This window comes from Neoarius graeffei, chromosome 25 (assembly GCF_027579695.1).
Source record: "Neoarius graeffei isolate fNeoGra1 chromosome 25, fNeoGra1.pri, whole genome shotgun sequence".
Taxonomy (NCBI): domain Eukaryota; kingdom Metazoa; phylum Chordata; class Actinopteri; order Siluriformes; family Ariidae; genus Neoarius; species Neoarius graeffei.
In genome coordinates, this window is record NC_083593.1 from 30009778 (window position 1) to 30022479 (window position 12702).

Genomic DNA, 12702 nt, shown 5'->3' on the forward strand with positions numbered 1-12702 from the left:
GAGAAAAATGACATCATGCGATGCTGGTTGCATGGTATTGGGAGAAACCATTTTTGAGTTGCAGAGGGGAGTTCTCTTAGTAACAGTTGACATCTTTTGCAGATATTAAGAAATTGAGATTTATTTAGATTCAAATGAAGAAAATCAATTAAAATATATTATTTTTCTTTAGCATTTAGACTTTTGAGAGAAATAAAAAATATTCAGTTATTGACTAATGGTTTTTATTCACTATTTTGAAACCAAGACTCAGCAAAAACGGTCAATTTAGGAACATCACAAATTTCAAGCTAAATGAAAAATATGATGCACACAATGTTTGTATTATAATATGCTTTCCATTTATATGATGTTTATATAAAATATGTTTTTGAAGAAAATAGCTATAAATAAATATAATAATAATCATCAATGGACATGTTATACACCCCAGATTATAGAATGACTCACTATTTTCCTATTCCTGACTAAGAAATGATTCACCACCCACGTAGGTGGGGCTGGAACAGCAGGTGATCTTTTTTTTTTTCTTTTTTCGACACATGGCTAAGAAATTAAAAAGTTCAGTCCCTCAAATTAACTCAAAAAGCAATCTACAATGATTGCTTTAATGATCATACTGAAAATAAAATAAGCTTATCTTAGTTAGCTTAGTTAGATTATGAAAATTAAAAACTTTACATTAGTGTGTATGAGAAGTGTAGAGCCGTCTGCACCAAAGAGATGTGTGTGGTGCAGACTGCAATGCTAAAAGTTGTTGCTATGGTTACAATATATTTCATTACAATGTAGGTAATATTAGAGTCTTGGAGCACTGCACATGTATGCAGGCACTAACCACACAGCACATGGAGCAGCAGGCTCTGTAGGCAGTGATTATACTGACGCTCATTAGCCTCAGATTCTGAATAATTTTAATCACATTTTTGCCGCATTTATGCCATGCTCCTGATCAACTCACAGTCTGCGCAATTAAGCACAATGGCTAGGCTCCTCAAGAGGTCATGATGGAAGTTAATGAAGTTTCTACACATACATGAGGCCTTAAAATTGCCAGGCTGAAATTATTGCAAAGTATACACATAAAAAGTGTAACTGAGGATGCCATAGAAGTCGTCAGAAGGCTTGAGGCAATTTCAGATTTTCACTCATACATGCAGATAACCACTGCTGGAAAAAAAAAAAAAAAGTAAAAATCTGCATGAAGATTAGGACATGCTGGATATGCTCGACTTTGACCTTGTTCTGCATCATCGAGTGCCGAGTGCAGAATATGGCTGCTGCGTGACCTGTGGGGTGTTCCTTCACTTCCATCGCTCGGCTGTATCGACTGCTGTGGATTAGTTTTGGCATCAACATGACGTGCTTCTACAGATATGATCTTAGCTCTGTTCACTCTCCAAGTTTAAACGCAGAAGCACACAACAAGGTGGGGACTTTCGACTTTAATTTGTATACACTGTCTGTAATACATCATTTGCCATTTATGTCAGCTACTCACTTCAGATCTGTCACAGTCAAGAAATCTTTACAGCACAGAGAGACAGCGGCAGTGGCAGAGACAGAGCTGCATGTTAGGATAAATAACTCTCAGCTCAGACAGATACTCAAAATATTGCTTAAAATCACAGGTTCACCCAAAAACTGTTGTCAGCCTTTATTCTTTGCATTTTGTTATGAAAGAGGAAATACAATAGAGGGTCAATTTGCACTCTAAAAACACACTAAGGAGCCAGACAAGTAATGCATCCTCATAAAAATTGTACTCATTTGTTTAAGTTCTTCGAGAGAATAATACATCTTCATGATATAAATTTATAGACTTCCATGCTTGTAAACATCAAAATACCCTTTTCTCAAATGGTGTACTTCACATACTTATAGCGCAAGCATCGTGTTCACGCTGGGAATCACAGTGAGATGACGAGGAGTCCAGTTAATACCAGGATAATGTGCTAAACCAACCAGAAAAGGAACTGAAGAATATTTGACATTCTAGCACTCAGTGGTCACAGCATGCACCATGTAGCATATCTGGCAGTTTCACCAAATGGCACTTTAGTTTAATTTTGCTAAAAAGCAGATGTACAGATGATGCAGGGTCCAGGGGTCAAGCCTGAGCTTGGCATTTCTGAATCTTTTCTATGTTCTCCCTGTGTCTGAGTGAGTATATGTCTAAAAACAGGCGCATAGGTGGAATGGTTATGTTACAGGTGATTTTTGAAATCAGGTGAATCTGGATTCACCTCGGTGATTCTAGATTTACCTAGGTGAACTAGGAGTTAGGGTTAGGGTTGGGTAATCTAGTGGAATGTTTAATTTATTTGGTGCAACTGAATCATCTGTGGTGTAGTGTTAGACTTCAAAGCAGAAAGTCCTGCGTTCGATTCCCAGCAAGGACAACAAAAAGTGGGGGGTAAACCAAACTAATTAGACAGAAAGACAGGTATATAAGTGTAATTCTGGGTAGAGAGGTATAAGAGGATAAAAGATACAGTGTTGCTTGAAAGCTTGCAAACCCTTTAGAATTTTCTATATTTCTGAATAAATATGACCTAAAACATCATCAGATTTTCACACAAGTTCTAAAAGTAGATAAAGAGAACCCAGTTAAACAAACGAGACAAAAATATTATACTTGGTCATTTATTTATAGAGGTAAATGATCCAATATTACATATCTGTGAGTGGCAAAAGTATGTGAACCTTTGCTTTCAGTACCTGGTGTGACCCCCTTGTGCAGCAATAACTGCAACTAAACGTTTCCGGTGACTGTTGATCAGTCCTGCACACTGGCTTGGAGGAATTTTAGCCCATTTCTCTGTACAGAACAGCTTCAACCCTGAGATGTTGATGGGTTTCCTCACATGAACTGCTCGCTTCAGGTCCTTCCACAACATTTCGATTGGATTAAGGTCAGGACTTTGACTTGGCCATTCCAAAACATTAAGTTTATTCTTCTTTAACCATTCTTTGGTAAAATGATGTGTGCTTAGGGTCACTGTCTTCCTGCATGACCAACCTTCTCTTGAGATTCAGTTAATGACATTTTCCTTTAGAATTCGCTGGTATAATTCTGAATTCATTGTTCCATCAATGATGACAAGCCGTCCTGGCCCAGATACAGCAAAACAGGCCCAAACCATGATACTTCCACTACCATGTTTCACAGACAGGATAAGGTTCTTATGCTGGAATGCAGTGTTTTCCTTTGTCCAAACATAATGCTTCTCATTTAAACCAAAAAGTTCTATTTTGGTCTCATCCATCTACAAAAATATTTTTCCAATAGCCTTCTGGCTTGTCCATGTGATCTTAAGCAAACTGCAGACGAGCAGCAATGTTCTTTTTGGAGAGCAGTGGCTTTCTCCTTGCAACCCTGCCATACAGTACACACCATTGTTGTTCAGTGTTCTCCTGATGGTGGACTCATGAACATTAGCCAATGTGAGAGAGGCCTTCACTTGCTCAGAAGTTACTGTGGGGTCCTTTGTGACCTCGCCGACTATTACATGCCTTGCTCTTGGAGTGATCTTTGGTTGACCACTCCTGGGGAGGGTAACAATGGTCTTGAATTTCCTCCATTTATACACGATCTGTCTGAGTGTGGATTGGTAGAGTCCAAACTCTTTAGAGATGGTTTTGTAACCTTTTCCAGCCTGATGAGCATCAACAACGCTTTTTCTGAGGTCCTCAGAAATCTCCTTTGTTCGTGCCATGATACACTTCCACAAACGTGTTGTGAAGATCAAACTTTGATAGATCCTTGTTCTTTAAATAAAACAGGGTGCCCACTGACACCTGACTCTAATTTCACCTTCAAATTAACTGCTAATCCTAGAGGTTCACATACTTTTGCCACTCACAGATATGTAATATTGGATCATTTTCCTCAATAAATGACCAAGTATAATATTTTTGTCTCATTTGTTTAACTGGGTTCTCTTTATCTACTTTTAGGACTCGTGTGAAAATCTGATGATGTTTTAGGTCATATTTATGCAGAAATATAGAAAATTCTAAAGGGTTCACAAACTTTCAAGCATCACTGTATAAAGGGGGTGGGGTGAGGGGGAAAGGTGAATAGAGAGTGGTTGTTGAAGTGGTCTCACTCTTATGTAACCCCCCCCCAAAAAAAAAGTCCCTTTTAAGAATGTCAACCTAATTCACCTAGGTAAATCTAGAATCACTTAGGTTAATCCAGATTCACGTGATTTCAAAAATTACCTGTAACAGTTACAATAATTTGTCCCTAAGTGTGAATGAGTGTGTGAGTGTACATGTGAGTGCTTGATCCTCTGCAATGGACCCAGTTCCAGATTAACTGTGACCCTGATCAAGATAAAGATGTTAGTGAAGATGAATGAATATAATTCAACATACACAACAAGGATACTGCTACATTGCTGATATGAATGAAAAGGGGAAAAAAGTTTAAATCAGACACTTTTGGCTTATATTAGTGGTTGCACTGCACAGCAATGTGTCATTTCATTAATGTTTGATTTGAGACACTACCTTAAAAACATTACATACAGGTACTCAAGAACACAGTATATCGTCTACAGTACTTAATGCACAGTATGCCATTTCAGACACTCCACTTTTCTGGCATTATCATCACAGATACCTTGAGCTCAGATATAATTCAGCACATTACTCAAATGCATGTATTTTGAGTATTATCCTCATACTGTGTTCATAATAAATAAACCTATGTTACTATGCTTATTACTGCAACCTTACCAATACACTGATGTGATGCTACAGAAAGTGTACTTAACAGCAGTGAGAAGCGGAAGCTGGACAAAACAAATCTTCTGAAAGGCATTCTGAGTCCAGAGGCAGTAAAGACACAGACGCACATACACAGTAATCACCCAGAGCTGAGGACGAGGAAGAGAAATACAAGAGTTGACAGCTTCACTCTCATGTTGTCTAAAACCTTAATGAACTTAGCTTCATCTGCAAGTCTGTATCAGCCAGGCATGCGGGCTAAACGCTAACTGGATTTATTGCCTAGGGCCATATGCATGAAAAAAAATCTACATAAATAATATAAAATTGCTTTCTGAAGTTGATGTGTTGGCTGTGGCTTGGATGCACGGTCTTCAGCATAAACTGTCATTCACAAAGACGCATTTGTGTTTGCATAATCTGTCCTCATATGAGCCATTACTAACTCGTTTCTCGCTCTAAATGAGAAGTACACATTTGGGGCTCTTTACATATGGAGAGCAAATTGGATTTCTATTGAAATGTGTTGTTTACTTTGCAAACGCTGGAAAGTCTTTCTCTCTCCTTCTCATCTCTCTTGCACACTCTCTCACCAGCTGTTCATGTGACAATCTGTCAAATGACAACAAAAGCTCTTCCATAGCCATGTGAGGAGTCTTTTCGCAAGCGTGCGCTGTGTGTTTGTGTTCAGGAGTTGGGCATCAGCTGACCTTAACACTCACACATCCCTCAGCTCTCTCAATCACACCACTATTCTGGCACAATGTTACCAAGGTAACAGTGCAGATCAATTTAGATGGATTGTTCAATAGGAGCAGTCATTGCAAAGTAAACCTCTTTGGTCTCCTTCCTTCCAATGACTTAATAACCTTAATAATTTTAATATTAAGTGGAAATTGTTTGGCCAGAATTGCACTAATAAACCTTTACCCAAAGTGAAGTGAAGAAGCAACATAATTACAGCTCTTTGTCTCCTAAGTGTCAGCAAGCCAATATCCGTCGTCGTAATGTTTTAATCCAAATCTCTCCTAAATATAGTTCGACTTCCAAAAGTTTTAACAGTTTTAGACATACACAGCAATTTCAGACAAGAATGGATTTAAGAAGGTCAGGAGGGGAGAAATAGTGAACTTTTGCTTTAAGATTCCCTACAAAGAGCTTACATCCACTCATATGTGCCACTCTTTGGTCTTTGATCTGGTTCTGGTCTAATTACGACAGTCTAAAGAGCTCTGTTCCGCTCATATGAGAGAGAGAGAGAGAGAGAGAGAGAGAGAGAGAGATAATCGAATCTTCCAAGCACAGGCAATCCGGTACACACCCCTGATCAGGATCATTCACAGTTATACAGAATATTTCAAGAACCTATCAGTGGAAGTGAAGATTTATATGCAAATAAACATTCTTAGTAAAGAACACTTCCTGTAAAAGAAGTAGTAGTTTGTCAGGTGATGACTGGTGATAGGCATAATAATTAAAATACCACTCAAAATGTAAATAAAATGTTTTTGAAGTGAAACCAGTTGTATTTCTCCTCCAGGGTTTTACATGGTTGAGCATGAACATGGTGAGTTTGCCTTCATGCTAGCACGTGACCCAGTCAAAGGTGCCAATACTTTAATATTTTGCAAGGTTTGCATGTGGTAATGTTACAATACAACAAAAATACAAATAGTTGAATATAGGGCACTAAGTAGGCGGAACAATTATATTACATTATTGCTCCAGTAAACAAACACAATGCCATTTGGGATTTGACCTTACTTGACATTAGTGGCTTTGTCAGGATGCAAGCAATTACGAATGCAAGCACAGGGGAGAGCAGGAGTAGCAAACAGCTGACTGAGCCAAATCAGGAAGCAGGACTCATAGGCTACGTTTACACTAGACCGTATCTGTCTCGTTTTCTTCGCGGACGCACTGTCCGTTTACATTAACCCCCCTGAAAAAGCGGGGAAACGGGAATCCGCCAGCGTCCACGTATTCAATCTAGATCGTATCAGCTCCGGTGCTGTGTAAACATTGAGAATACGCGAATACGCTGTGCTGAGCTCTAGCTGGCGTCTCATTGGACAACGTCACTGTGACATCCACCTTCCTGATTCGCTGGCGTTGGTCATGTGACGCGACTGCTGAAAAACGGCGCAGACTTCCGCCTTGTATCACCTTTCATTAAAGAGTATAAAAGTATGAAAATACTGCAAATACTGATGCAAATACTGCCCATTGTGTAGTTATGATTGTCTTTAGGCTTGCCATCCTTCCACTTGCAAGTAATAAGTGATATGCGCTGGGATCACACACACAGCAGCTCAGTCCCGAATCGTGGCTTGTTCACTTCACTCGCGCGCTCTGTGAGCTGCGCAGGGCCGGAGTGCGCACCCTCCAGAGGGCACTCGCTGTTCAGGGCGGAGTGATTTGGAGCGCAGGATGCCTGCGGAGCCGAGCGTATCCGCGTATTGGTGTTGCTGTGTGCACGGCTAACGGTTTTAGTGTCAACGCGAATCGTTTTAAGAACGTTAATCTGATGATCCGCTGATTCGACGTAATGTAAACGTAGCCATAGTCTATCGCTACGTTCACACTGCAAGGCTTAATGCTCAATTCCGATTTTTTTGTGAAATCCGATTTTTTTGTGAGGTCGTTCACATTAACAAATATATGCGACTTGTATGTGATCCTCAGTATGAACGAAAAGCGACCTAAAAGTGTTCTGCATGCGCATTGCAGGATACGACGACGTCACATGCAGTGAGCATGGCCAGTGTTTACGGAAGTAAAACCGCCCGGTTGCGGTATGACCCATCCAATCTAGCTTGAATAGCTGTATCCCCCCAAATGGAAATCAGCTCCCTAACCTCTGCGTCCTTCCATTGAGAAGATTCAGAACCTTCACAGCCCGAAGCGTCCCTCGCATTGAAGTCATGCGCAGGGGCGCAGATACGTTTTTTGAACTGGGGGGACAAAGCTGCCAGCAAACCAACCCCAACCCCGATATGCCTGTCAAACTTGTTGTGGGTTACCATAGCAACCAAGCTCGAGCTCGCAACCTGTGCAGTCTGCGCAGCTCAACCAATCGAATATCAGTCTTTGTTTTGTTTTATGTGAGTTGTTGCAACTATGTATACACTGCCGTGCACCTCAATAAACCGAATGGTAGTCTTTTGATTTTTCCGTGAGGTTTGCCTCATGCAAAGAAAGACAGCATAGATGTTTTTTCCTCCCTATAAGTGGGGGGGACCGAACGAAGTGAATTTAAATCTGGGTGGGACGAATCCCACCTGTCCCACCCTCTATCTGCGCCCATGATTATGCGTCATGTTGTAACTTTTTTTGAGAGACCCGCCGCCTACTTCAGCGCAGAATAGTGACGTTTGTGGCTTGTTGATGACGTGTAAGTCGGATGAATGCGACCTGGCGGTTCAGACTGAAGTCGCATATGAAAAGAGCGGATAGGAATCGGAATTAGGACCACATATCCAAACGGCCTGGGTCGGATTTGAAAAAATCGGATCTGTGTCGTTCATATTGTCAATAAAAGATCGGATACAGGTCACATATGGGCGAAAAGATCGGATTTGAGTCACTTCAGCCTGCAGTGTGAACGTAGCCTAAGTAATGGGCTGGGGTCCGTCGATCAGCGAGCAGGATAACATGGACGAAACAGAGAAATGTAGTCGGGGAAAAACATAAACAAAGGTCAGAACACAGGAAGTTAGGCGAAAAGTAAATGGCTTGGTAAAGTTAGGTGACTAGATGCTAAATGATACTTCACAACATGAGTGTGTGAGAGCTGAGCATAAGGGAGGTGATTACAGGGGAACGAGAGACAGGTGCAATTAGTACTCAGGTGACAGAGGGCGCTGTGACTCTTGGGTGTTGTAGTCCGGAGCAGCCATGTTTGGATGCTGTTTCAGGCTTGTGCTCTCAATGCCATTACTGACAGAACACCTCCCTGCCGCCGAGGAGCTCCCTCTAGGAGCAAGTATCTTTCTAGGTCATGAGTGTGTGAGAGCTGAGCTTAAATAAGGGAAGTAATTACACCCTCTAAGTGCAGGCTTGTTAGGATGTTGGCAGTGGAACTCTTGTATCAGGATGGGGTCCAGGATGTCCTTGGAGCTCACCCAACTCTGGTCTTCTGGCCCGTAGCCAGAAGAGCAGAGGTCTAGGTCCCAAGTGATGGCTTGAGCAAAGCAGTCAGGTGCTAGGATGGAGTTCGGTTCTGAGCTATGGGATGAGGAGTTCTGAATTCGGGAAAGTGTGTCTGCCTTGGTGTTTTTGGTGCCAGGACGATAGGATATCATGAACTGAAAGCGTGTGCAAAACAGGGCCCACCTGGCTTGCCGTGGATTGAGGCGTTTAGCGTTCTTTAGGTACTCGAGGTTCTTGTGATCCATCAGGATCATAAATGGATGTGCAGCACCTTCCAGCCAATGTCTCCACTCCTCTAGGGCCAAGTTGATGGCTAAGAGTCCTCGGTTGCCAATGTCATAGTTCCTCTCAGTACATGTAAGCTTCTTAGAGAAGAAGGCCACTGGGTGCAGCTTGGGTTTCTCCATGAAACGTTGTGAGAGCACTCCTCGTACTCCTGTTTCTGATGTGTCTACCTCCACCACAAAAGGCTTGGTAGGGTCAGGATGCTGTAGTATGGGAGCAGTGGTGAAGGCGGTTTTGAGCTGCTTGAAGGTTTCCTTGGCTGCTAGGTTCCACTGGGGGTGCCATGGCCCATTCTTTAAGAGTGAGGTCAGAGGAGTGGCGATAGTGCTAAAACCCCTAATGAAGCGCTGGTAGAAATTTGCAAACCCAAGAAGCATTGCAACTCTTTCACTGATGTGGGATTGGGCCATGATGTGACTGCGGAGACCTTAGACTGGTCCATGCTGACTCTTTCAGCACTGATGATGTACCCAAGGAAAGCAATCTGGCGGACATGAAATTCACATTTCTCTGCTTTTACAGAGATTATTCTCAAGTAGGAGGAAGAGTATGTATCTGACATGCTTATGATGACTGTCTTCATCGGGGGAGTAAATTAATATGTCATCTATGTATACTATGATGTATTTCCCCAGCATATCCCTTAAGACTTCTGACCAGGTTATATGCGCTGTGCAAGTCCAACTTTGAAAAGATCTTGGCAGAACGTAGTTGCTCCAAAGCAGAAGGTACTAGTGGGAGCAGGTAGGGGTACTTCACAGTGATTTGGTTGAGACCGCTATAAATCTATATATGGCCGAAGACCTCCTTCTTTCTTCTCCACGAAAAAGAAGTCAGCAGATGCTGGTGACGTGGATGGTCTGATATACCCTTGATTCAAGGCCACTTGCAAATATTCCTCCATAGCCACCTGTTCAGTTAGGGATAGTGGGTAGACGCAGCTGCGTGGAGAAGTAGTGCCAGGAAGGCGGACAATGGCACAATCATATGGACGAGAAGGGGTCAGGCTACATGCCTTACCTTTGCTAAACACCTCCTGCAAATCCAGATAGCATGCAGGAACAATGTCAAGAATCAGGCTGTGGGCTCTCCACGGAGTTTGATAAGATGGTTAACCCTCTGGGTTCAAGAGCTTCGCCGGCAGAGTTTGACAGGTTTAGAATGAGTAGGTCATGTATTTAGATAAATATCTTCATGAATTTTTCATCATACAAGCATGATAAAGATATTGAGAGAAACTTTATACTTTACACTTTCCTATGTACCCACTGCCAAATAATATTATAGTTTGTAAATTACCTAAATTAGATGAAACATAAAACTTGTCACCTTACTTAGGCCCTGTCCACACGGCAACGGATTCAGGTGACTCCGATACAATTGCTTATCGTTTAGGCCTGGCGTCCACACGGCACCGGCGTTTTGGGTGCCCTAAACGCAATCTTTTTGAGAACGGGTTCCAGAGTGGAAAGATCTGGCAACGTTGCCGTTGCGAAGTCGTCTGGATGAGTAGAACAGATTTGTTTACGATGACGTCACAACCACATGACTGTGAGTGCTTCACGCCGGGTAGAAGTGTAACGAACTCGATGCGAGTTGTCAACAAATCCTATAACTTGGTTCATGAAACGCGCTTACAAAATATTTTCACTGTGAATATTTATTGTGTAATGGTGCAAAGTGAGAGAGAGAGAGAAAATAGCCCTTAGGGCAGAGTCAATCCAGCCAGCAAAAATAGGGAAAAAAAGGAGCGATCTCACCTCTTCAGATGTTGGTTTAAGTCCTACAATACATTCCTCAAAAAGGGCGTAGAACAACAAATTAATCCATCAACGTGTAGCATTCAATTTATTCTAGACCATTAAAGACGCCGCCTTCCGCGTAGAATCATACGTCATCCTCGACGCCATATTGGATAGGTCAAAGCGGAGAATAAAGATGCCTCATTCATGTGCTGCGTTTAACCGCGTAGACTCATACGTCATCCTCGCCGCCATATTGGATAGGTCAAAGCGGAGAATAAAGATGCCTCATTCATGTGCTGCGTTTAACTGTACCAACAGGTTTACCGTCCAAACGAGATCACATGGGATTACCTTTCACAGGTGAGACTGGAAAAATACTTTTCATTGTATTTGGTCATTATAATGTAATTTTACAAACAGATTTTCCTGACTTTGTGGCTAATATGAAGTCTCGCGCATAATAGTTTATGCGCATGCGTCCTTACTTCTTCTATTGTTCTGGTGTCTCCGAAGGGACCGTCTTACAGCGCCCCTAGAGGTGTGGCATGTGTATTGCATCATTTTCAGCAAGCGTTGTGTTTTGCCATATGGACGTGATATTTTACTGATCGTTGCCCATTTGGACGCGATATATTTTTAAATAACATCTCGTTGCCGTTGTCGTGTGGATGTAACGTTGATGGATTAATTTGTTGTTCTACGCCCTTTTTGAGGAATGTATTGTAGGCATGTGATCTCGTTTGGACGGTCAACCTGTTAGTACAGTTAAACGCAGCACATGAATGAGGCATCTTTATTCTCCGCTTTGACCTATCCAATATGGCGGCGAGGATGACGTATGATTCTACGCGGAAGGTGGCGTCTTTAATGGTCCGGAATAAATTGAATGCTACACGTTGATGGATTAATTTGTTCTTCTACGCCCTTTTTGAGGAATGTATTGTAGGACTTAAACCAACATCTGAAGAGGTGAGATCGCTCCTTTTTTTCCCTATTTTTGCTGGCGGGATTGACTCTCCCCTAAGGGCTATTCACTCTCTCTCTCTCTCTCTCTCTCTCTCTCACTTTGCACCATTACACAATACATATTCACAGTGAAAATATTTTGTAAGCGCATTTCATGAACCAAGTTATAGGATTTGTTGACAACTCGCATCGAGCTCGTTACACTTCTACCCGGCGTGAAGCACTCAGTCATGTGGTTGTGACGTCATCGTAAACAAATCCGTTCTACTCATCCAGACGACTTCGCAACGGCAACGTTGCCAGATCTTTCCACTCTGGAACCCGTTCTCAAAAGATTGCATTTTGGGGCACCCAAAACACCGGTGCCGTGTGGATGCCAGGCCTAAACGATAAGCAATTGTATCGGAGTCACCTGAATCCATTGCCGTGTGGACAGGGCCTTAGGCCAAGTTTACATTAGACCGTATCTGTCTCGTTTTCTTCACGGATGCACTGTCTGTTTACATTAAAACGCCTGGAAATGCCGGGAAATGGGAATCCGCCAGGGTCCACGTATTCAATCCAGATTGTGTCTGGTCCAGTGCTGTGTAAACATTGAGAATACGCGGATACTCTGTGCTGAGCTCTAGCTGGCGTCGTCATTGGACAACGTCACTGTGACATCCACCTTCCTGATTCGCTGGCGTTGGTCATGTGACACGACTGCTGAAAAACGGCGCGGACTTCCGCCTTGTATCACCTTTCATTAAAGAGTATAAAAGTATGAAAATACTGCAAATACTGATGCAAATACTGCCCATTGTGTAGTTATGATTGT

General features: G+C 42.2%; 1 protein-coding gene across 4 annotated transcripts in view; it reads right to left on the reverse strand.

Annotated features, from left to right (window-relative positions):
• Positions 1-12702, reverse strand: part of ntm (neurotrimin) — a 1167214-nt gene that overhangs the window by 264633 nt on the left and 889879 nt on the right. The gene's annotated exons all lie outside the window — the stretch shown is intronic.